This window comes from Patagioenas fasciata, chromosome 1 (genome assembly GCF_037038585.1).
Source record: "Patagioenas fasciata isolate bPatFas1 chromosome 1, bPatFas1.hap1, whole genome shotgun sequence".
In the NCBI taxonomy this organism is placed as follows: Eukaryota; Metazoa; Chordata; class Aves; order Columbiformes; family Columbidae; genus Patagioenas; species Patagioenas fasciata.
In genome coordinates, this window is record NC_092520.1 from 89,395,964 (window position 1) to 89,423,484 (window position 27,521).

Here is a 27,521-nt window from a genome sequence, read left to right on the forward strand (position 1 = left end):
ATTCTGTGGCTCACAATCCTGTTTCAGCCTCAACAGCATTCTCCCATTTGAGTACCCCCGTGTTTAGGCAGGAGACACAGATCTCAGAGGCTGCTCTCAATTTGTTAATGGAGATTCCTCAGACACTCATGTGATTTTATTCCAAGTGCTAAGAATTGCCAAAAATCTCTTTGACCTGTCTTCATTACTATAAAGCAACCAGTAATGCATTCACACACACAAATCATTCCTAAACGCTCTCCAGTGCCTGCACAGTTTGCAGCCTGCAGAAAGAATCACATTTTGTGTTTGTAACTTGTCCTAAGGAAAACAGTATATGAGCACAGCAGAATGGAAGAAAAAGGTGTCTTTCACTAAAGAATTGCTCTTTTCCTCTCATCAGTGTCACTGGACTCACTACAAGGGGACCCGTTTACTGATCTCTGTTGACTAGGTAGCAGTGCTATGTAAACCTCTTCATCACAAATCAAATTGTTTATCTATGCATGTAATTTCTAGCCATATCATGGGGTGTTTTTCAGTCTTGTACTGGGTGTTCTTTCCTAATATCTCCTGTAATGTGCGGTAGGTTACGAGCAGAACTGGAAACTTCTATGTAGCTAGATCTACAGCACAATCTGTTATTGTCCAGGATGCGATTTAATAGAAGTTCTGCTTCTCTAGTCTCATGCAAACATCTGCCAAAATGTTCAATTTAAGTAAATTGCGTTAGGAATGAAGTCATGCTGTCATACAATGTAATAATGGAAAGTGGCTGATTACATTTTGTACTATAAAGAGCTGGGTCTCATCATAGCAGGAGATTCAGTGCCTTTTAAGAAAAAAAAAGACTGTCTGAAGTAATGACATTTAAACGTTATTTGTCAAGTAAGAAAATATTGGAACATATCTTTTTAGGCTCAAGTCCACATTAATCTCAATATTCAAAAAGAAAAGAGCTTATCAACCTGAGCAGACCCTCCCTTTCTGAGAACACCACATTTGAATATAATCTTGTACATCAATTTCCTTACCAAAAAAAAGGTGTAAACATAGCAAACAAACAAACAAAAATCCCCTACCAAAAATACCCAAGCACAGAGTTAAAATCAAAGGAAGTTAATGTTGGCATGAGCCAGCAAACATCAAAGGAAGATATGGTAGATTCATACCAATAAAGTAGTAGTGACGTAAGGGTTTTATGAGTCTTGGCAGTCCTGCTGGCCCAGATATTTTTGAAGGCATAACAAACTGAAGATATTATCTCTTACTGTTACTGAGATATGATTTAGAGCAATCAAACTTTTTTTTTACTTTAGGACAGACTGAGTTCACACTGAAGCAGGTGCGGTGTTGAGCTAAATAACAGAAGCGAACAGACAGAACAGAAACAAGCCAAGAAGAATGAATATATTTCACAGCTAATGAATCTTTTAAAATCAGTGCTTTGAACAATCCTCCTGCTTTCTAGATATTCCCACCTACAGCTAGTTGGATCTAACTTTGTAAATCATATTTTGTTGTGATGCTAAAAGCTGTGTATATAAAAATAAGTCAAAATGGACAAATGCAGTTGAACAAAGTTTTGACAATGAAAGTCAAAATGCCTATCTAAAGTGCTATGGAGTACCCTTGTTTCATCACTTTTGGAATTTGTATTGGCATCTGAAGATTTGTGGAGACATTTCTGACTGCTTGTTGAGACACTGGAGAGCAAGTCCAATCATTTTTGTGAGGAGGAGTGCAGCCAAATAGGAAATGACTGAGTCAACCAAAAGAATGTCATCTCAGAGTTTTGATTCAGGAAAACATTTAAGGAAGTGCACAACTCCAAGCACTTGAATAAACCCACCAAAAAGAACAGCATCTGCTCACAAGAAAGTACCTATCTCTGAGAAATGGAACAGTGAGCTTTGCTGGGCTCAGTAAGACTGTATGTTGGAGGAGAGGCAGTTAAATCCCCTTCCCAAGCTTGTAAAAGTACAACTGTTTTAGTAAAAGTCCCCCAAAGCTCCCACAGTTAATAAAATAGATTTAACATTTTAAAAGTTTTCATAAGGAACTCTCTCAATAAAAACATTTGAGGTTGCATAACTTATCTAGCTATTGGATTTCTTTAGATCAGTGGCATGACTGAAATGACCCTGCAGAGTGTTTATAATCAATTGCAAAGTCCAGCTGAAAACCCGAACTTCCTACCCCGGCAAATCAAATCATCCTTTATCCAGTCTGGTCACAAATCTTTGTCTATTTGGCAAGTCCTTATTTGAGTCAGGACCATCAGTATCATAAAACTTTGCTGTTGTTGAGTGTTGAAGTGGAAACTGATCTTTTAGGGCATTCTAAAAATGAGCATATTTCATTGTTCCTATCAATACATGACAAATGCTGCTAGAGAATGTAAATATTTTATAGGTTGTTCCAGTACCAGAATGGCAAACTTAAAGAGCTGCTGACTTCCAAGTACATCAGAAGACCAATATTCAGAGTGAAAATCCCTGGACTTCAATCTTTCTCACCTTTTTCTTTTCTTTTTTTTTTTTTTTTTTAAGTAAGTTTACAAGGGACACTTATATCAGAGGCATATGCATGGTAGGGATACATTTTACTTTGTCAGGTTCTGACATGCATTCTTTTTGAAGGTGATTATTGATTTTCTGCCTCTACAAGAAGAAATTACTCAGAAAAAAAATCCAATCTGAGAATATAAATCATGACTCAAGGAAAAAAAGAAACCCCCAGTCTTGCTCTTTTAAAAAATGTATATGTGTTAATGTAAGAATGAGGAAGGAGTTTTTACAGAAAAAAAAGTGTTGCTCTGAAATAACACTATGCATTACTTAACTAGCTGATAAGACTTGGGCATTATTAGATGTGGTAAATCAAAGCTTCTTATGATATAATTTTCTTTAGGTGGATGCTAAGTGTTTGTACTTAATGTGCTCTCTCTGAAATCACACAAGTGATGATCTTTGCTGTGGACTGTGTCTCTGGAAGTGAAACAAAAGGGCTGACTAAGTATGGGGTGATAAAAATTACTTTTTACTGTCTGTCATAAAGATTTACAACCATGGCAGCCTTATGGTGTTTGGAGTTGTGTTTGTTCTTTGCTGTGGGTTTTGTGTTCTAATCTCGTCTCAGTGGCAGCTGTTCTTGAAAGTGAGCATGAAAAACTCAACAAGAAGTCAAGGTTTTGACCCTGTGGATTTGTATCTCTGGGGCAGTAGCATTTTTACAGTAGTGGTAACATTTTTTTATATTGGAGATTATATTTGTTTGTTTTTTCTTAACTCCTTCCAGAAATAGAACCAAAAACCAAATGAAAGAGAAAAGCACTTGAGGTTTTGTAGTTTGTTTTGTTTTGTTTTGTTTGTTTGTTGTTGGTTTTGTTTTTGTTTCTGTTTTGTTTGCCAGTAGTCATCAAGGACTGTATGGTTCTACAATGTTATGAGATATGATGAGATGTTTGCTTTCTCTTGGTGTATAATTTAGATCCTTAGTACCCAAGAAAGACAGAAAAGAAATATTCAAAGAGGCATGTAGAAGGTTGAAATCAAAAGGAAGCTAAGAAATTGACATGAGCATGGAATGCAGATGGGGGAAAGTTACATGAGGGAGGCAAATAAGTGGGAGGAAGAAATGAGTAAGAAATACAAAAAATAGAAATAGCAGTCATAAAACCTGGAAGGGTGAAGACAAGGAAAAGGTAGGATGGAGAAACCCAGATGGTATGGAGACTGAAAAGCCCTCTTATTACTTAAGGCTTTCCTTTGGGGTCAGGATAGAACTCCATCAGGAAATGGATGAAATTTGTGCCTTTTCAGATTTCACTGAGAAGTTCCCATGCTATTTTGGCAATCTTTTAAAACACTAGATTTACTTTAAATATTTCTGTGCCCCTAACTCTGAAAGAAAATGTCAGCTGAGAGGGAAAAAAAATAGTGTCTCATCCCAAACTGCTGGTAGTCGGGAAATGTAAAAGTGACGGGGATGACTCATATCACGTACATCAGCACACTGAAAACAGAAGATAGGAACAGCAAAATAGGAAGATGAGTGTCTTGTGGTCTATTTGAAGCATTTTAAATCTGTCGTTTATAAAACAGCAGGTGGGAATAGGTGTCTAGAAATAACTAGCCAATGGATAAAATGATAAGGGATTTTTTTCCCCTCAAATCATATATTGCTTACTACATAAAATACAGCTATTTTGTAACAGAGGTCCACAAAAATGACCGATAAAAATTTCCAAACCTCAAACCATTAAAAACATAAACCAGCTGCCCTCTCTCTCCTGGACATTGAATGTTTTTCTTCTCCAGCCGAATACTATACTTCTTGTCTACCACAGGGTAATATTTTTTTCTCATACAAATGCCTACAACAGTGGTATTTATACCACTTTTGTCCTGAGAAAGAATGGCAGATCTAGGTTTTGGGGCAGATCCTAGAGAAACATGCATTGGCCAGTGAGAGAGTAGGCAGAGCTCTGGACGCGATGCTGAATCACAGAAAGATAGCATCTGAAACTACATTAAGGCCATCCACCTTGTCTGCTCATACTACTTCAGATTAAAGAGAAAATACCACAATTTACTGATTTTTTTTTTTTTTTTTGCATGTAAGAGTCAGTGCAAAGGAGTAGTAACTCAACTGAAAAGGGTAACACCAACATAAGACACAATATTCCAGCATGGTCCTATGCCAATTCCTTTGTGCTGTGGTACAGATGAAGCCAGCATGTTACTCAATCCACATTTACACTGTCAAGCACTATTCTGAACTAAGTGCTCCTTATAAGCAAGTAAAGCTAGCACATTCACTGTGCCTTGTATTCAACCCTACCTATTCTGTGAATGTCCAGATGAAAATAACCATAGAATAATTTACACTGGAAGGGGTGTGTTGAGCACACACTCAGCTGAATTGTCCATGTTGTAAATAAAGCCATTAACAGCCTTGGCCATGGTATTGATCCCTGAGGCAGGGCACTAGTAATCAGCTGCCAGCTGGACTTTGTACTGCTGATCACCATCCTTTGAGCCCACTGGTTCAGCCAAATTTCCACCCACTTATTGTCCACTTATCCACTACAGATCTCACCAATTTGGCAGCAAGAATACTGCAGGAAACACTATAAAAGACCTAACTAAAGTTAAAGTATACAACACCCACTGCTCTCTCTTTCATCACACAGCCAGTGATCTCATCATAGAGAGCAGCCAGGCTGGTCAGGTATGATAACAAAATATTTCTTCTTCAAATAATCTTTGCTTCTTCTCTTCTTCTAGGGTGTAAACTAAACAGAAAAACATGCAAATCCTGGATGCAAATTTACCCACTAAATGTGCATGCAATGCATTGTTACAGACATATGCTCCTGTAACCAAAGTCTCAAATTCAAACCCAGGGTGCTATTACAGAGACATAAAACAATGCTGTCTTTGTTCAAAGAGAACTTACAGCCAAGTAACAAACCTTAATATAATTGACTTCTTATTTCTTTTTACCAGTGTAATACTATTTCTCTTGGGAACGATTGTGCAAGGCATTGCTTGCTAATAAAAGGTAGCTATCTAAAAGTCAGCTTACAGTTTTGTTTAACTAAGAATTCATGAAGGTAATAACCTTAGAAAGAATTATCAAAAGCTACATTTCCAACATATATTACTATCAAGGGGGTAGCATTATACATTTTTACATACCTGTGCAGTAAATATTGTTAGGCTACAACAACTTATATTTGAGGGACTAAGGCTTATGCTTCAGGTAGAGAGGCTTGCCCAAGCTTTCCAAAACACAGAATCTTCAATGATCTCACACCTACAAGCAGTGTTTAGAGAAGAACAGATTGTTTGTCTATATGATAAATGTATTCTGCCCTCTAATGAACACAAATCATTACCATTACTAATCAGAATAATCTCCAGCATAGGGGTAGAGATGCTTTCTGCAGAGGTTTTTGTTGACTCCATTGGCTTCTGGGGAACTCAGCACCTACACGAGTGCTGAGGATCCACTGCAAATCCACCGCAGTTAGAAAATTAATTTTAAGATAGCAATAAAAACAAAGAAACAAAAAAAGTTATTTCCATCTTTCTCATCTCAGAGACCACCCAAAACACAGAAAACCCCATAGAGAAAATGAGATAGATTTGTTTTAAACAACTTGTTCCTATAAATCATCTTGGACCTCAACAACAGAAGTGGACATGAAAATCTTTCAGACTTTCCATGGACACTAAACTACTGCAGATAAATTTTGTGCCTAATCTCAGCAGAAATGTTTCTTGGTCTGTTTTGTCCAGATCATTCTGTATTCACACAAGTTTGGCTAAGTCAAAGGTAAATAACTTTCAACTGTATCGGATTCTACCTTATAAGTTTCACACGGTTTCTGTTACCAGAGCTCAGGAGATGCATCACACAGAGTCATCTGCCAGGATGGACTGACAGCAATCTGAATCCATTCATGAATCCTGACTTACATAGGTACTAGCAAAAATAAGTCAAACTCCAGCATGCTCTTAAAACAGAGACATTCAGTACGTGTGGTGCATCCCACCTCTCTGTCACGCAGCCTGGACAGAAAAGGCCTGGCACTGGCCTCCACAAGCTGTAACTGCCCACTAGTGGATATTCTAGTTTTAAACCTTTCTTGGCAGTGGGAGCAGGTGTTGTGCCTGAGGAATGGTAGACAGGGCCTGGCAGGTGTCTGCTCAGCTCAGCCTCCTCCAATACGCAGGAGGAACATGGTTGTGATACAGCACATAACTTCCAGCCTCCTCCTTTTAAACACAGCAACGCCACTAGACAGCTTGTAGAGCTGAATGCAGAACTTTGCCAAATGGAGATAACCTCATTAGCCACCCCTCTGGATGGGGGTTCTGTGCTGATTTGAGTGGGAACTGAGTTGGAGGCTTTTTAGTTTTCAAAAAGAGTGAGGGACAAGTGACTCTGCTACCATAAGGGAGCAGTGACAGATCAGGTCACTAGTTTTTCTTCTAAAGTTTTGGAAATTCAGTTTGCAAAATCATAGTCCAGAAGTACACATTGAGCAAGTTCAGTTCTTCTGTAAACAAAACTGAAGTAGCAAGACATACTGAATCAGACCTTTTCCTGAGTTATACCTGAAATAAAGTGCTTATAAGCCTGTTGTAATAGGGGGCAATGTGAAAGATTATTCACTGTCGTCAAAGTCTCAAAACAAACACTGCAATAACAGTGCAGATGGTTAGATAAGGGTTTCTCATGTAAGGCTGCCTTATGTAAAAGTGTCCTTCTTTGTCCTCCAACATGAACAGGAAATAGTTGTGTCCTTCAGCATGGCTTGAATACATTTTTGTAGTACTACCCTGCGTTGGTGCTTTTAGATTTAAATCATATGCAAAGTTGAGTACTCTACAAGGATTAAGACAATTTTCTTTTGAGTTTGTAGGTTCACTTCATTCCAGAACAGGAAGCCGTTTTATTTACTTGCTTAATACGGCATCAGCATGATGAGCAGGATAACTTTCAAGCTGCAAATGAAAAGGTTCGGAGATTAGAACTTTCCCTCAATGGATGTTATGGCTCATATACCAAACAGCCCTAAATGGAGATGCTGGAGATGTTTCAGACCTTAAAACCGTAAAACTGTGTGTTAACTCAGATGAGTCTCGTATTTTATTGCTACAGATAAAACATACAATTTAATTAAACGTGCACCTATAAAATGTAAGGTTCAGTTAACTCTTGGCTTTATTTTAATACAGCCTACACAGGTAACTAATGGTAATGTTATGTAAAGAATGAATAGCTTTTCAAGTCATAAAACACCTTGGAGCTATGTTGTTTTCTCGATTTATAGTAGCTTCGATCTTGAGCTCTGTTTCTGCTCACATCATCACTTAACCCTTCATCTTCTCTGCTCTTCCTCACTTGTCTATACAGTTAATATTTAGACACTGTAATAGATCTGTTACCACAGCTGTTTTCTGTATCCTAAATGTAAGCAAATTTCAACCTGTTTGCACCCAAACCCAAGGCTGAATTTTAAATAGGGGGAGATACAATTTTTAAACGAATGCATATGCAGCGTTAGAATCAGAACATCAAGAGCAGCAGAGCCAATGAAAGTAAATTTGGGGATGTTTTTACCTGGCTGCATATTTGAAAGTCAAAGGAACTGAGTCATAGGACATTATTTTCTTATGTGTAACCAGATGCCTCAAGGATTCATCTTGTACTTTGTTACCTAGTGAAAATCTGTTTTTTGATCAACAAGCCTGAGTAGAGTGCTTTTCATCCTGATGCTGATATGACTTATAACTTCTGTTGTCAAAATAAAATTTAAAGTATTGGTGCTGTGCAAACATATATTTGTATCCACTTAGCAAGGTCAAGAGACCTGATCTTCAGCTGGAATAAACAGAAGAAAATGAAAATGCTACAGTTGTTCTGAATTAAATCAACTGATGATCTATCTAAGATCTCTTTACAGCCAGTAACTGTACTATTACCCATCTACCATATATTTAATGTACCTTTCCTGGAAAAACAACCAGCACAGGCTTTCTTTCTCCAAGCATTGCTATTCTTTGCTAAGGCAGCCTTAGGATATCCCGTTTTCAGATGCTTGTTCTTCGGCCAGTTCTCCTCAGAAGTGTGATAGTTCAACTTCAATAAATAGCATGAGAGGGGTTTTTTTTTGAGAAAACAACTGTTAGCCCAAATTCTCCCAAATTCAGTTTGGCATACTGAACACCATGTTTTCTGTAAAACAGGAACAAAATAAAAGCAACTCGACTCCTTGAGGCAGCGAGTAGCATGTTGGATGACAAGAGCAGTTTATGCTGTATATCCTTTTGTCTGATTTAGGCTGCTTCCTTACCATATTCAGGAGGCAGCATCCCTGAAGGACACCTTTCTTCCTTTGCTTCTCTTACCAGTGCTTCCTCCCTCATGCCCAGCTGGTTTGCAGAAACACTCAGCATGCAGATGATCAGCTGAGAGCCACAAATGCCAGGAGCAACAGAGACAGAAAGTTCAGGTAGCACAGTACAGAAACACCAGGCTTGGGGAGAGGAGAGCAAGGACAAGCTGGAGAACACTGGGACCCTCCTCTCCGTGGTTTGGGGTGCTAATGCTTCCCCTCTTGCAGCTTCCTTGCTGGGGATCAGGTCAGGCAACTCCACCTCACACATCATTATGGCATAACACCAGGAGCCTTAGTGCCCAGAGGAAAGCTCAGCACTGTGTCTTTGCCTTCCCTTCAGAGGAGTTTTTGCTGGCCAAACATGTGCATGGTACAAATAATTTCCTGCACAGCCTGGAGCTCACACCCTGAGACTTAGTGCTATCCTCACACCCCTGCCTTCTTAATTTGCTCTCTTTCAGGGAAGTTATTCTGACTTGTGGCAGGGATGCCTAAAGCTATGTCTCTCCCTTTGTGTCATGCAGAAGTGAGCTGTAACAGAGACCTAGGCAGTTGTGGAACTGGCCTTTTGTCCAGATTTATTAACTGTAATTACAATAACATCCATCCTTTGGCTTTTATACATTTGTTTTTTGCTGGTTTGAAACACTTTTTGCCAATGGAATAATTGTGATTGACTCAAAGAACAGCTTATCAAATAATATTTTCTCATCTTCAGGCCCTCAGATTTCTTGTTAATGACCATATTTCATAAGTTAATCAGAAGTAGACTTAATACATTTCACATGATAAAAAGATGTTACTGCATTAATGAAAACATTTTAATTGGCATTTAACAGATGGTAAAGGAAATGCATTCCAATGCTATATTGCCTACATTACTTTTTCTATCCCATAGAAAGAACAATCATCAAATTATCTGCTTTGTGACAGTAATAAAAATCTGGATCTTCACAATATGGGAATTCATCATTCTTTAACTCTTACCCTGAAGGCACATCAAAATCTTTCCTCAGTCAAAATAGTTGGTAAATTTAGAAAGTCATATCTAGAACCACAAAGAAGTTTAAAAAAACCCCAACTTTCGTAGTAAGTTGAAAAAAGTCTCGTGAAAATTTCCACTGAATTTTGATTACTGAACAAATGTAAAGACAAAACCTGCTTACTATCAGTCAGTGCTTTATTTAATTTCAAACATGTGAAAACAGCTTTTATTGATTTTTCTTCCCTCTGGTGTGCCTTCCAAACCAATCATCCACACACAAAGCACAGGGTTAGGGAAACAATTGTAGTATCGGATAAAACCAGTGTTTTCCTCGCCTTCTGCTTCCCGTTCCTCACCAGGCCCTACCTATCTGCCACTTTCCTAGCAGCAGGTGATTGGGGAATAAAAACCACCAGAATGAAGGGCAGATAGATTTTTCCATCTGAACTGGAAACAATTTGCTAGAGTAATCCCAAAGGAGAAATGAAATCCATGTGAAAAGCAACCCTTTCTTCCTCAGTGTTTCACATGGATGAACAACATTTTCAGCCAGTTCAGTTCTAGCATGTTTGCATGTGTATGCTTAGAAATAAACTCAGCATTTGGTCTCCTGCTGCCACCTGCTCTCCAGAGCATCAGGTTTAGGTTAGAGAGGTACTAAGGCACAACACCTGGGAACAGGTAGCACCTGCAATGATCATAACCATTTATTTAAGTGAAAAGGAACTTTTTATGGTGTATTTAAATGGAATGGCAGAACTTTTACTCCTAAATTTGGCTTAGGCTTTTGTTTGAATGTCGAGAATAATCTAAAGTTATTCACTTTTACCACACTTTTGTGGTTTAGTTTTTATAAGTGCAGTCTGATAATTAAAGAGAGTCTTGTTTTCTTGGGAGCAAAGAAGGCTAACACTGAAGCCTTCTTCAAATCATCATGCTTCTAGAACAGGGGAAAACTTGCTGTCATCTGTGTGGTGCCCAGTGTCTGTGTCCATCCTTACTGATGGGCCACCATCAGTTTATTTTGCAAAGAACAAACTGAATCCTCTTTCTTTTTGAACAGAACTTAATCAGCAAGAGAGGGACTGTATCTTCTGAAAGTTCTAGCATGAAGATCGGAAAACTCAGCATGAAGATGCCTTCTTGGTGTTTTTATCCTGATCTCAAAAGCTCTGTGTTTACACTAGATTTTTTTTTCCATTTTTTTTTTTTTTCATATTTTCTTCTTCTGTATTTCTCTTACATACATAAAGGCAACTAGAATGCTGCTTGAAGGCAACAGTTTTCAACAAGATTTCCTTTGAGCCAAACATCTATAGAAGCCCTACTGAAGTTATACTGAAATAACTTCATAAACATTTGCATGAAGAGACAGACCATGAGTCTGGTATTGAAATATATTGGAAGCGTCCAAGGTTCTAAGGTCTTTCTAGCAACACCTCCCTCTTCTGTTTAGTCCATAGCAAAGATGTTCAAAAGCTAGATTTATTTTCAGTTGGACAATGAGAAAAACAAAAAGTTGAACGCACATATAATTCAGATAAAATTTAAGATCTTTAGATCTTTGCTTTACAGGAATGAAAATCTTCTGCAGTAAATTTAATTTCATTTAAAAGATGCCACTGGATTCTGCTTGAATCCCAAGACAGCTGTGGATGGTACCACTGACTCTATTACCTAGAAGCACAGGGTTAGAACATTCAGAAGGAAATTTGAGGCACTGGAGGGAAAGGCAACACTGCTATTTCCCTCTGGTCTGTGAATTTAGTTCCTCGGTTTTCCATTTCTATCCCTTCCCTCTTCCTGCAACAAGCAAACTATTTTGATTTGGCTGTAACACACAGTTCATTTGGGATAACAAAACCCAGGTATTTCACCAGATTCATTCTTCGCTGGAAAATATTCAGCATCTCCTGGACAGCAGTGTGCCAAGAGGGGCCTCCTTGTCAGACAGACTCAGCATCATTTGCTTGGATACAGAAGTAAAAATACTAAATGCCTTGATTTTACAGCTACAGATCAGCTTGAGGAACAGGAAACAGCAGATGCAGCATATGCCTCAATTTGTGTTCCCAATACTGGTTAAAAAAAATAGTGAGTGTGGCAGCCAGCCTGACAGCCAGTGCAAAGGGCTGGGGGGGGTTGAGTGCACCCACCACACTTATCCAGGCAGAGTTTGCCATCAGGGGAAAGAAGCAGCACAAATTTATGTACCTAGGAAGAATGGCAATCCCCTGCCAGGGCAGGGGGAGCAAGGGCTCATGTAAAAAAAGTCATCCTCTCTCACATGAGCCGTGCTTTTAAAACAGGTTTATGATATTTTCACTGCAGGACTCTGATTCAGACAGGAGTTTCCCGCAGGACATCGGCACAGGTTTTCTGGAAATAGTCTGTGCAGAGAAGGAGAACGCTGCCTGCAGGGCTATTGGGTACCTCCATCTTCACTATTTCTGAGCATCCTTCTCTGTGGCCTCCTGCCCACATCATCTGGTTCCTGCTTGCCATCTGAGCCCAGTGCAGAACAGATGTGGCAGCTCTAGGCTTTTGTCTGACAGTCTGGGTCTCCTCAGCACTAGTACTGGCAGAGGTGGCCACCCTGCTTGGATGGAGATATGGGATCTCAACACTCTCAGTGGCCGTGTGGCTCAGCAATGCCAGGGCTGTGCTATCCTGGAGGAAGGACCATGCTTACTACAGCACTAGCTTCAGGAGAGGTTTTCCTTGTTCTGCCTGATATTTTTTCTGACAACCATCCTGGTAGGATATGAGGCTTTAAGTGATCCATGAGCTGGCATCTGGAGACCATAGCCTGAGCAAAGGCAGGAGTGGGCTGTTCTGAGGCCTCAGGTCTCTGCTTGGAGGGCAGAGTATCTCAGCTTTGAAGGAATGAGTGTCTACTTTTTTTGTGGGTATCCTATCCACTTAGGAGAGATGGCCACCAGTACAGGGCACATACCACAGCATGGTCCTGGGCACTACTAGACCCCTCACCCCCAACTGCTTGAAGGCGAGGAGGGAGAGCAAGAAAGATTTGCAGTACATGGGCAGTGGGGTGCAGTCAGGTCCTTGTGGGGCCCTCACCATGGGGCTGCCAGGCTGGCAGGGAAATGCAAACCCAAGGGCAGTAGCTGAAGGCAGGGGGAGCCTGCCTGGAGGTAACTGTGGGGGGATTTGGGGCAGGGGTGGTGGCCTGAGATTACTTCACTGAAGTACACCTGGTGCTTCCTGGAGGCTGTGTGACAGACACCTGGAGTGCTCGAACCGAGTCAGCCCCTAATAATTTAATAGAACAGTAAAGATGTTATCAAAACTATCTTTCTAAATTCATAATTCCCTGCTTTCTGCTCTCTGGGTGCATATCTAAGTTTACATCACACTACCAGTAATCGTAAAGAGATTGGTATCTGCCCATCAATATTAGCAACGCACTTGCGTGTAAAGGCACTTATCTCTTGTCTATGAGACATCTCAGATGATTACATGCCTAAAATGCTTTGCTGAGTATGTCTATGAAATAAATGTTCTGGCTAAGATTTTCTAGGCAAAAGACACTAGACTTCCATTATTTTTCATGGAAAATGTATGGCATACCTAGTCTGAAAACCCAGACCCCTGTGGCTATGCTACAAGGCAGCAGTTTTGAACTTCAGTGGAGTGTTGACAGTAAATAGAATATTACTTACAAGGCCTGAGCAGCAGCCACAATTTTGTAAAGGCAGGTTTCAATTCATTAAAACAAAATTTTAAGTAGGAAGGTAAGTTTTGCAGCTGCTAACTAGCATAGAATTTTCCAAAAGTTTTTCTTAGGTTAAGAATTAAACAGTACACAAGAACAAAAGTAAACAGTCACATTTTCCTTGATTTCATATACCAGTGCATTTATATAAATGATGGAGTCATTTGCCTCTCTTGTAGGTAGTATGAAATACAAGAATTGACTCTTTTCACAGAATCATAGAATGGTTTGCATTGGAAAGGACATTTAAAGGTGTCACCTTTTCATTGCAGGGTGACAATGAACCTGTTAACCCCCACCCCTTCCCCCCCCTCAGCCCTCTCCCTCCCCACTAAGGAAAGGCAATAGGAGGGCAAAGAGGGACAAAGAGAAGCAAAGAGAGAGAGGACTTGCAAATTGGAAAAAGTTGAAAATGTTTTGCTAATGCTACTAATAAAATAGAGAAAATAATACAAAATATACAAAACCAATCTCAAATTCGCCGGCACAGCTCAGCACTGCTCTGGCAGCTGCAGGGCAGCCACTCAGAAGTCCTGGGTTGGACTCTGCAGCAAATCAGAACTGGATTCAGGGATGCAGGGTCTGTCACTAGGCCTCAGATCGCAGGGACAGCAGATAGGGTCCTCCCCAGATACCGGCCATAGTTGAAGAAAGTGATCTCCCATTTTATATGCTGTTATGACATGGATGGGATGGAATACTTAGTTGATCAGTTTTAGTCACCTGTTAAGTTTGCTCCTCCTTGCCCCTCTCACTTTCAGGACATGCATTCTTATCAGTGACCTTGCATTACATTGCGACGTCTACCAAAACATGTATCCAACTTCAGAAAAGTGCAGTTACTTAGAAGAACTTAGGTGGAAGGAAAATTCACTAAAAGAGAAACTGGTCTTGTTTTTATCAAAACCAGGACAAAAGGTCACTTAGTCCAACCTCCAGCCTTGGGCAGGGACATTTTCCACTAGATCAGGTTTATCAAAGCCCCATCCAACCTGACTTTGAACACTTTCAGGGATGGGGCATCCACAGCTCAGGGAAAACCTGTTCAAGTGTCTTGCTACCCTAATAGTAAGTAATTTCTTGCTTATATTTAATGTGAAATTATCTTCTTTTTGTTTGAAATCATTACTACCATAGATGCTGGTAAAAAGTCTCTCTCAATCTTTCTTGCAAGAAATCAGGCTGTTTATTAGGATGTGGTAAACAAACCATCCTCAACACCCATTAAGACAAATACCCATGTATTTATAATACAAAAATAGGAATGTTATCACCAGTTGTAAGGAAAAAAATTGACAAAACAAGTGCATGTAGGAAAAAATAAGGGTGGTGTACTGTTTTAAAACTCACTAGATCAAATGAATTATGAATATAACTTTATTAACATCAACTGAGTCATATCACGGAGTGGTTAATTGAACAGAAATTATGAGAAAAAATGAGGTCACTTTTTTTAATGAAAGAAAAAAGTGGACTATTCTAAGTAAAGAATGAACAGAATAAAGAAGTTAAGAGCAGAAAAAGCTTATTGCTTCTTTTCTATTGAACGAATAGGAAAACAGATTAATTCTGGGAACTGGTCTTGGTACGATGTGCTTCCTTATGCTTCACAAACCCTGTGTCCAGGGGAGCCTCGATGAGCTCTCATTAGGCAGCTTCTCCACTCCAGTGTATTCCAAAAGCAGAGCAAAGCAGAGGTGGTTGCTTGGAGTCTAGCTACACTGAATCTACTCAGCTAGAAGGCATCCTCCTATTGTCAAAGGTTATAATCCATAATGAATCATTGCAGTAATGTGATCATGAGTTACTGATTATGAGTTACATCACAATAATTTTATGCCCAACACCTGAAAACTTAGATCGTGAGAAATTTAAGTAAAGTGGAAGTCAGGAGCTGAACAGCTACTCAGACTCACTTTCCTTTCTTAAAGCAAAAACAAATAGCTTTGTGAACGTTGGAAAGATGTAGCATGAAAAAGCTATCGTATGACTCATTGTTGTATGGTGCTCATCACACGTGTGAATAATTTCTTAATAAGCAGTGAGAAATCAGAGCAATACCAGTAAGAATCCGACAGCTGCACCAAGCATAACATTTCTGTACCTTGCACAGCATACAATTCAGCAGAACAAACAGATTCTGATGTATACAGCCCTTAAAACTATTGTGTCTCACCCTATCTGCTAGTCCAAGAGCATACAGGGGGCCTGAGGTATTTTTTTTCCTTCAGTACACTGGTTACTCATGTAGATGGTAGGACACATGGCAGGTAGGAGGCTCCTCTGAGCTGTTTCATCCTTGTCCTGCACAGATAGAGTACAAACAAGTGTACTCACAAGATTATAATGAGCTCTGTGCTGATGCAAATCCTGAGCAATGGGAAGGTAAGGGCAAACTGGAAAAATCATGTTGCACAGGTGGTAGCATCGTTCCAATAGACCTCCACTCTTCAATTCCTAAGCTATTAATATTAAACATTTAGAAGTGTGTAACAAATGAAACAGTTATTTGCAAAGTCTTTTTTTTTTTCCAGTTAAGCAATTTAATAAATCAATGAATTAGCAAATAAAAGGAAATAGAAAATGAATTAGAACATCATACTTGTGTTTATAGTAAAAGGTCACTTGCATTTAATGCTCATAGCTGGTTTATCAAAGGGCAATATCTTAGATTCATTATTCATCAATATTAATGAACCTTTTGTCCTTTAATTTCTAGAAAGAGTTTTGTCCCCAATGTAACTTGAGTACAAATTTTGAAGATGTTTTGAGAATGCCAAAGAGCTGAATCAGGAGACCATTGACAAGAAGGGAAGAGCATGTTACAGAGGTGCTACGTCTCTCTGTAAATAAAAGCACAGTTAAATATCAATACAAGTTATTTTACCTACTGCCATTAAATCAACACGAAGTCAATTGTTACTTGCACCTTCTGAAACCCATACTCCAGTAGACACTCTAAGAAGGCACCAGACAAACACTGGCAGATCTAGATGTGTTAAGAGACTGTAGTAGTGGCTGCAAGCTTGGTAGAAGAGGTGACGTTGCTACCATCCTTTGTCATACGAAATATCAAGCCTCCAGTTCTCTTAGGACCTGTTCTGCCTGTCTAATTCAAGGGAACGGTCTGACCACCAGGATAATGGCTATTGTCCATGTCAGAAGAAAGGAAAAGAAACCTTCCATGGGAATTTTCAAGACCTGCCTGGAAAAATCACTGAGCAGCCTGGTCTGATCCCAGAGCCTGTCCTACTTTAAGCAGGAGGTTGAACCAGAGATGTCCTGAAGGCCCTTCCCTCCCAAAAGATCCCATTAAAAAGGAAGCATAAGAACAAAGAGTCATAATCCATATCTGTTTTGCGGAAACTGTGAAAGATCTGAGAAAGCAAATAATACATTCAAAATAGTCATCTCACAGAGAATGAGGAAGACTCACATTCCAGTGTGTGTACATTACCAAAGACTTCCTACACTCGTCAATTAAAACTTGGAATGGAATAAACAAAACCAGTTCCTGAGTGATGTTTTTAAAGAGAAACCAGTTCTTGATCGATCCTTGCAAGGGAACAAAGAAAACTACTATTAAATGCAGGTACTGGACTTGGGATCCTCACTGGAAGAAGACATGGAGCCACAAGTAAACTCCAGAGTCCTGAAGTGGCAGAATGTGAGATGCCTCTGTCCTCATCTTCTTAAAGGCTGTATTTAGACAGAATATAGACTATATTGTTTTTGGATCCTTTCCGTGGTACCCAGTTCTTCCTGCTGCATCATGTGAAAAGACAGCACACACCACTGCTCCACTGGGGCCAAGTGCCTGGAAATTCCTTGTCGTAGTATCCAAGTTGTGAGGAAACTGCAGTCTCAGTCTGTTCCTTCCTCTCACTTGCAAAAAACATTCTTCAATTTAAAATAGCATTTATTTATTCATTTCTAGTATGCATCGGTAAATGAGAACAGGAGCTTTATAATCCCAGTTTTAGGTTGCATAGAATAGCTTTTAGGCAGCTAAATTACATTCTGAAGTGCTAAACATCGCAATGTTTTGCTTATACAGAGGCTGTACGGTTTAATTGGATTCCCTGTGCTACAGCAGCCTAGCTCTGGAGTCAGAGGTGACTGCTGTTAGAACATCAGAAGGTAAAGCAGTTTTTCTATATAATATATAGTACCCTCAGTGATCTTTTTGGTGGAATGAGATATAAAAAGACCTATTTAACAGACTCATATCACATCTGATAGCTGAACCTAGAGAAATTCATCCAAAAAACCCCACATCTCACTAGATGTGAGATGCAAATCTGTAAATCAACATTAAATGTTTAGAAGATATGTTCAGGCAAAAGGTAAGGGTCTGACATAAAAACATTTCGTAAAGTTATGGACTGAGCTCCGCAAGATGGCAAATTATTCCAGTAATGCCGTCCAGAGCATTAGTCATTTTGCTAGCAGCAGTGTTACCACCACCAGGCCCCTACCATTAAAACCCGCATGAAACAGACCTTCAACTAGAAACCAATAACCAGGCCTTTTCTTCACAGACTGATCTGCTTTTCAGAACCTAATCTGTGAAACAAATAGATCAAATCCCCTCCTGTTTGATCCTTTCTAAAACCTCTTTTCATCATAAGGTGTCCGTTCACATTCACTCTATGAATATCTCTAAATAGATCTCCTAGCCAAGGAGTACAAATATCCCTCCTCTTCTTTTCGTCTTCTATTTTATGGGGCTGTGCGCTGGCTGTTTAATTGAGATCCAGACTCCCTGCAGACTGTCACCTTGTTCCATAAATGTTTGCCTGAGCAACCTCTCATTATTCACAGCTTCAGGTAAGTCCATCTCCATTAGTGGCTTCTAAGCCACAAACAGGAACTTTAACAACTGTTGTATGGATTCTGTTTCTCTAAAATAGTCTTAGCATATTTTGACACTTTTGTGTGCTAAGATTAAGTTATAGTTGTGGGACAGAATTCTGTCCTTGCCTGCCCTGTTGTAGAGAATTTTGATTGTGCCTTGTTATTTTTGTAAAACAATCACTGTGTAAGTACCAAAGATATCAAACTTATCAGTCCTGTTTTGACTGAGGGTAAGACCATTGCTCTTTGAAAACTCTTCAATGCTAGGAAGAGACATTATGACAGTAAGAAAAATTCTTTAAAATTACCACAACATTTGGCCTCATAATAATCATTCATTTGTACTTAACTCTGAAGAACTTAGCCTGTGTGTCTCTGTTTCCTAATGTAAAAACCGGAGATACTTGGTACAGCCTTTCATGTTCTGTTACAAAAGGCAGTCTGCAATGTTTCATTTATTTCTTTTATGTTCCTACTTCCTTCAAGGGTACTTCCTGCTGTCCCATTTCTTCTAAATATGAAAGAATTGTAAGTCCAGCTCAGTGGCTATGCTTCGAGTTTCCTACTTCATATAGCATAAGCTAAAATTTAGAAACTTCATGGATATGCTTTGTTTAAAACTGTTAATGTTATAGGTCCTAGACAACATGCAATTTTAGTATAGAAAAACCACAGTAGAAATTTCTCAGGATGTAGACATATACATATATTTTCTTCAGTAGTGTAGTGGTCTGAGGTGGCCCCAAGTCTTCTCATCTCCACTATCAGTTCCTGTTCATGAATCATGGTTTACCACTGTCTCAGATATAGCTATGCAATACAAGATTGTGTTGTAATCCTGACAGACACAGCAATCTATTTCTTATGGAAAAAAACCATCTCTGATGCTGGTCTCCAACAGGTTGCCATGGCATACCTGAAAGGGCAGTCAGCTTCAAGAAAGCACACAGGGCAAGGCAAAGCTTAAACCTCTTCAAACTGCTTTGCCTCCAGAGAAAATGGAGTTTTAAAAGGTGTGACTGAATCTGAATACCTCACATATAGTGTCTCCAATACTATGATTCAGCTGAAAACATTGAAAATAAGGTAAAATTAGAGTTTAGAAATGTCCATTTCAGTAAGGGTGTTTACAGTAGATGCAAGCCATCTCCTTTGTCACCATTTCTGTATACCAGTATAGCTGCTGATTTAGCAAAGTAATTAAACCATACCTAATTTTAAACGTGTGAGGAGTCCCATTGGGTTCGATAAGATTATTCATATGCTTAAGTACATTGCTGAATCAGTGCTGAAATGAAAATAGTTACATAATTACAGGATTATATGAACATAGAGTTGTAAATGGAATGTTTAAAAGAGAAAGGCTAATTTACAGGATGATAGGAACATTTAATTGCAGTTCAGAGATGGAAGGAAATCCACAACCACAAATGATGATATAAAACACAGCATGTCTTTTACAATCACTGTGGCATCTTTAACTTGGAAAACTTAACCTGAGAACCCAAGCAGGTGCATTAACAGTACAGTGCTGCAAACAGATTTTCACACACAGCCTTTGTGTATTGCATTCTGTACCTGCACAATTTTAGATACTTTTTTTTTTTTGTTTGTTTTCCTCTAATCCTACACAGGTTTCACAGTAGTGTAACACTCAGGTCACAAACCCTAATTATTTTGCAAGCCATTCTATTATCTAAGCTATAGAAGAACAGAAATCTCTAAAAAAAAAAAAAATAATACTGTATTGCCTTTGTTGTTGTTAATCATCACTGGTTGAGCCCAGCATCTATATCCATACCCACAGATTTTAGGAGCTTATTATCCAAAGTAGGATCCAGAGCTAAGCACCAAGTCTACCAATGGTTGCAGTAGTGGGTCAGATGGATGCCCCCAACTGCCCACATACCCTTCTCTCACAGGTTTCCACTTTTTTCCCACTACAGGGAAGGACAAGCTGCTCATGAAGCCTCTGAGCTTCTGGTACTGCAGATGGAAACATGACAAAACCTTCACACAAACTGTTTCAGGCCTGCACAGCCTCCATGAAGTGAGGACAGATGAATCATCTGCCAATCCAATGTACATTGCCCTGTTGGCAACTTAGAACCTTCAAAGGTGGTCTAAAGATCAGAGCAGAAAACCTTTGTGTGCCTGACTCCTGTCCCCCTCTGGATTTCACATCCCTGAATTGTGACTACAGAGAGGTTTCTCCCTTTCTTCTGTTAATAATCCACAAGCAGCTTCTGAAGGGAGAGGTCTACAATTATTCATTGAAAGAATGGGCCTGGCCTATCTTCTGAGTCACCTAGCTGGCCACATGCTGTTTGCAGTCATATCTAGTTAAGTCAGTGACGCTGCATCAATGTAAGCCTTGAATTTGACCTCAGCTGTGCTGTCATGCACACCCAGCTTCCCCAACTGAATAACTGGTGACTACAGAGGAGGTCAGCAATGTCTAACAATGTTAATGAAACTGGAAGCTGTAACTAATTATAACAACTTTGCAAAGCTTTGTTAGCATGGCTGTTTCCTTCCTCTTAAATTTCTTGGTGCTGCATAACACTGATGTTGTTCTGTCAGATACAGCAGTTTTCCAAGGAATGGTAGTTCAAATGTGGACAGGCTACTGCTCTGCTTTGCAAACGAATACAACTTGGAATAAACTTTGATAATCCATGTCTGCGTGACATTAGGATAGGCAAAATCAGCAAGAACAACTAGTGCATTAAGAGGAAGTAATTGAGACACTCCTTAGTTTGGTTAGCAGGCAGAACAATTTTGGGGTGGTTTTATGAGAATGCCTGATGTATGATACTTATTTTTATTTGCTCTACAAATCCATTGAGTACTTGCTGTAAAAGAACATGGGGCTATCAAAGCAGCCCCGACCACTAAACTGGTAACAACTTCACAATAAAGACTTAAAAACCATGTCAATGTGAAATACACCTGCAGGAAATCTTGGTAGTGTTAAGCTATATCATGCCTCAAAATGGTTTCCCAAATGTATAAACTTGTGGAAATACTAACAAAATATCACCAAGATCAACTGAAGTTGAGACAACTGTTTTCTGTGATGAAAGAGAAATACTCTAAGCTTGCTGACAGAGACAATATATTGTGCTTTGTGCTTTACCTGTTAGAGTGTAGTGTCAACTTTCCACTATTTAAATAAAAGGTTTTGAAGAACAAAAGCCTGTTTTCAGAAGACAGAAACAAGTCATTAGGTTTCAGGGTACAAACCTGGCACTGGAAGTTGCACTGTCATGGTTCTTGTTGCACTATTGTGACTCCAGTGCTTGGTATCCTCTGTTCATGAGATGGAGGAGTCATATTTGTGTCTGGGACTTTCTGGAGTTACAGACCCATGACTGTGCTATAAGAGTAAACCCTGTGCTTGATGCTCTTCACCTCACTGTGTCTTGTAAGAATAGGTGATTGAGGGTGCATTTAACCTAGTCAATGTAATCCCAGTATCAGGAATGTTTGTGGGCACTTATGTCTGCCAAAGAGTAAATCTGGGAATTCATGTATAGGTGACTTTTTGCTGTTTTTCTCCTCCTGACTTACCTCCACTAAGCAGTGCAAACTGGTCAGTTTTGTTATTAATAAATTGCATATTATGCTTGCAGAAAAATCAAAGCCAGACTGGGGCAGCAGGGGTTTTTCAGCCAGGGATGACTGGCTGCAGAGGACACTCAGCCCAGGTCTCCTGCCAGAACCCCACAGCAGCTCCCCGAAACAGCCGGGGATTCCTCCAGGCACCCCTCCACACACACCAGGGTCTTTATCTGTATGTGACGAGACCCCTGCTTACATTTTAAACTTGTGCCCAAACCAAAAAGTCTTAAAGTAGCCTAACCTGCACAGAAAAAAAGACGTGGGGGAGTTCAAAGGAAGTGATTTTCGATTTTAAAAGAATTTCTAATCACCTGATACTCTCCCCAATGGAAACACAGCAGCAGCATCCTCATTGTGACTACAGGAAGCAGTACTCAAGCAGCTGGCAAATGAAATAAAATGGCATTGTTTGGTCAGTCAGGAAACAAGGGAAAAGTCTGGAGATCAATCACAGCTAAACTCTGCAGCTCAAGTTTAAAGCACTGAATAACAATAACCTGCAGCCTGAAGTCTGGAAGCACTGAACAGAATTAAAAAATGAAAAATAGTTCACTTGAATTCATCCAAGCAAGCAATTTCTTTTTTAAAAAGATGTAATGCTTATGCTTCATGAAAAAAAAAAAGAGGAAAAACGCAATCTAATGAGCTTCACTTATGAAGCAAGTGTGATTTTCACGTTGTGAAGCCAACCATACTATGCCTTCGTAGGTGGAGTCTGATGTCAAATATGCTCTTAGGCCACTGTTCTGCCCTCCCAGAAACATTCATCCCAATGAGAACCTTAGCAGCTTGATGTTTCAAAGGTGAGTTGCAAAGGTTTTGTAATATTTTTCCTAATTATTTTCTAGAAGTTAAAAACATATGCTAGGTCTTTACATGGTAAGAAAACACACCCTTGTAATAATTACATTTTTTCCTAGTGCTACCTTTTTTAAAAATTTGAAAATGATTAAAGCGGTGGTTTCAACAAAAATTGGCAAATTACAAACAAATCTCAAAGTTACATATGTTAAGCCAGGAATATGTTCAAACATCATAACCCTGTAATTCTTTGATTTATTTCAGTAAAATCTGATTAAAAGCTTCTTACATGTTTTAAAGTTGTGAAGCATTGGAACAGGCTGCCCAGGGAAGTGGCTGAGTCACCATCCCTGGAGGTGTTTAAAAGACGTGTAGATGAGGTTCTTAGGGACATGCTTTAGTGCCAAATTTAGGTTATGGTTGGACTTAATGATCCTGAGGGTCTCTTCCCAACAAAATCATTCCATGATTCTATAATTGGCTAAAATAGTTGTGGAACAGCCCTAGTTCCTCTGTGCAGTCAGATATATTGGAAGTAATTTCTATGTCAAAAGTGTTAGCTGAAGGAAAAACAGGAAATTCACCACTTGAAATTTTCTTGCTCTAACTTAGAGATACCCTTGGTACATAATCCCATCATCAAATATCAACAATCTGATTACTGAGCATCAAATGTTCAACATAAATGACGTTCTTTCTGCATAAGAGTTGGGTTTTCTGCTCTGGGATTAGGATAAATTGTTTGTATAAAAAAGAACAAATACACTTTACAGAAAGTCTGACATTTCCATTTTTAGTGAGCTTCCCCCATCCTAATGAGAATGATCTTGCAGAACATCAACTGACTGTGAAAGCATTTAACCAATTATCAGTGAAACCCTTCTAACTTTGCAATTACCCTTGATTAGCAAATGGCACTTCAGCAAACATGATCACCAACTTTGCCTAGAAATTTTGCTCTAGATTTCTTCATGAGAGAAGTAAGCAATGCACCAGAAGCTCAAGGGTGGCAAGGAAAAGCACTGATCAGAAAACTGTTCATTCTCATAGCCCTTTTAAAATTGTAGGCTGTAGGTAGGCTGGCTGTCTCAATTCTTATATATCTACTCTAAGAGAAGATTAAAATCTTCATGAAATAAGACCTGATGAGAAGTAAATAAAGCCCTTTATCATCTCTGGCTACATCCTGTCTCCTTAATCATACTTCCATTTTCAGTATACATCTGTCAAAGAGCAGCTGCTATCTCAGCAGCTAAAAAAAGCAGGCTCCCAAAGCCAACACAGAGGGGCTGATCATGCCAGTTCTCTGTATTTGTGGGCTGCAGTGAAGTTTTCATCCCCAGCTTCAAGTGATGGATTTACTGCATTTCCTGCAGGGCAGTGTCAGACCAGGCATCAACAGCCAGCAACATCCTGGAGTGACAACCTGAGCATCTCCCAGGAAGAACAGATGATGCTTGTGACAAACCTCCCCTCAGCAAGGTGCATCTCAGTAGCCAGGAGCTCTCCCTGTGGCAAGTCACAGAATCTGTCTTTTCTTCTTTTTGACAAGCTATCAGCATTCTTCCAGCCTTGTTTTATGTTTGGCTGCATCGCAGCATCTTTGGGAGGTCTAGTCAGGAAATAAATGGTGCATAAAATGCCATAAAATCTCTTATGAACACTCTGATGGGCCATGCAGCAGGTCTATCTGAGCAGCAGGTGAGAGCCATGAAGGATCTTGGTATCCTAGCTGCAGACTGACCAAAGTTATTTCCTTCAGTCTGCAGACCTCTGGGTGTCAGAGGAAGCTGAGGTTCTGCAGGGGCTTCTTCCAGTTGTCCCTGACTGCACTTCAGTGACACTGTTCACATCCAGGACTTGTCTTTCAGGACTAGTGACATAACTAATAGGTAAAATTATATACTATATGACGAGAGATTAGACACTGCTACAATACACTTCCGTTCTAGACCAGCTTTTTGATGTGCTTTGGCTTCTTCTCCCCAGCCCCTCCTCCAAAGCCCAAACTGAAATTCCTTCTTTGAAGCTTTCATGGTTCTCTCCTCATTTCTTTCTTCCATCAGGCCACATGCTGAAGCAGCTTTGCTTGCCAGCAGGAAGTAGCATTCCTCAGTTATCCATTTCACCTGGGATTTCATTTAGGTAAATCTTCCAACAACTCTGAAGATCTCACTCTTGTAAGAGACAGCTCTGTCTCTCAAAATTTGAGTGAGGACTGCTACTCTGTTTTCTCCATCAAGTTCTCGTGCAAAATTATAGCACGGTTTGCCATTCAGTTTTTAATGACTACCTTTTTCTTAGGCCTGGGAGAAATTACAGAATGAGAGAGATGTGAACGATGTTTCCTTGGCTATAACAGTGACAGAAAAACTATGTAGGCTGAGAATTAATGTATCACAGAATGTTGTGGATTCCATACTGCTTTACAATATGGTAAATCGAGATTATCTAATCATTATTGCTACTTAGAAAACCTATGGATTTTGGAAGCCTTATGCCCCCCTACAGCTAGATTAACCATGCCATCATGCAAAGAACTAGAGTACTTTGTTGTGAAATGTCCAACTTCAGCGAAGGCATGGAAAGCTTTGGAATCTAGGAATTTTTTGAACATGCAAGGTTTCACCCAACTTTGTCCTCCCATCAGTATAGACTAGGACAACATCAGAATCAGCCTAACTCCGTGCTCACATATTAATACAGGGATGTCCTATAAAAGCATCATGGAAATTCGAACATCCCACAGACTGGCCATAAAGAAAAAATATTTTACTCAAGTGTTACAAAAGATCAATGAAGTAACGTTCATAAAAGTTCAGTCAGGTTTCTCTTAAGGTACAGGACTACAAGTTTGGAGAGTCTCTTTTTGATGGCTGATGAATACAGATTTCCAGGAACATTAAGTCACATATCCTCTTGGTTCTTGAACTTTATTCACTACAAGCTGTCAAGAATTGCCACCTCACAAGAACAGTGAGAAACTAAACTGATTTTTTCAGTCACAGAACAGAAGGCATACATGTGCGGCAAGTTAGTTCATGCAAGCTGAAAATGGGTATTATGAAGTTTTCCTCCCTCAAAAGTACCCAGCAACTTTGCTCAGCTTGTGTCAACCCTAATTCCATGCATATCAGATTTTTCTTTGCTGCAGCTTGTAAAGAGTTAACAGTTAAGCCAAGAGAAACAAACACTGAGAAAGAATAACACTATTATGGGTATATTACATCTTTTAACATATTTTTTAGGAGGCTGAGCACGCATATTTGAAGGAATAATTTTCAGACCATTAAATACAATGCCTTCCTGAAGAAAACATTCTTGCCTGATCACTTCCAGAAATAGTTGGTATCTGAGGCTATGAGAGCAAATTGCCATGGATCAAGCCGAAGTAGGTCTTGAAACTAGTCCAGTTAGACTAGTGAAAACACTATATATTCACCCTTATTCTGAATTAGTGTTTGTTTGTTTTGTGGGTTTGTTTGTTTTGTTTTGTTTTTTTTCCTTAAACATAATGGGTTGAAAAGTCTTTGGCCCTTAGCAGGGAGATGTCAACAAATCAGAAATGCTAAATGTAAAACATTTATCCTATAAAGTAGGTTTTCTGTGCAACACAGCAGGTATAAAGTGTTATATAAAGTAACATCAGCTTGTGTAAGACTGTTTGGCATTCTGAGTATTTTTTTAATCAAATTTTAATCAAATAGATTAAAAAAAAAGTGTAAGAAGGGTTAACACAGTAATTAAATACTTCTTTTAGGTGTTGTTTTATAGAATTCCTCTTCTATTCAGTTTTATGTGTACCACTGGAAAGCTGGATTATGATTTTGTTATTTTCCAGCTCCTCGGTGTTTCCTCTTTTCCCCAGGATCATTTTATTTGCAATGAGAATTCACAAGAGAAAGCTCTCAGTAAAACCGACATTTTCAAAACATGCAGGTTTGGATCTTACAAGGCCCTTACCGGGCATCTCGCGTTCCAGCTGAGCTCAGGAGGAAAGCTGTAGACATGGTCAGTGCGAAGATTAATGTTCCAAGAGACTTATTTTTAAAAGGAATAAGGCAAGATACCGGCACACATTTTGTATCTGTTTGGTTTAACAATTAAGATAAACTGAACAAAAGCTTATTGCACCATATGCTTCAAATGAAGAATTTAGTGTTAAGAAAACTTGATTTTTTTCAACAGAGAAAGCATATCCGTCTCTGTCACTGCCTTCTATGCATGCACATGCAGAACACAGATCTAATCAGTGGCTGAAGTCATGCTGTGTCAAAAAGACTAAAATATTACATTTCTTAGATTTCATGGATGTAGCAAAGGTTCATTTTTCTGGGGAGCTATTTATAACATCTTGCAATGAAGGTAAGAGGTTCTCTTCTCTGTGATCATGCAAATATTCCTTCAGGAGGATTAAATCCTCTGAATTAAAACTTGGAAACACTAAGCTCTGCTGCGAGTTTGATGGTAAGCCTGGCTCTGAATACAGTGTTTTTGTATCTCAGTGGAATATCTGCATCAGTCACATTTGTACCTCCAGCTGCCTTTAGGGTTTCACAGTTGGCTTTGTGCTTCCATTAAACTGAAGCTGTGGGTTTTTAGGTGACTGACAGCCACTTGAA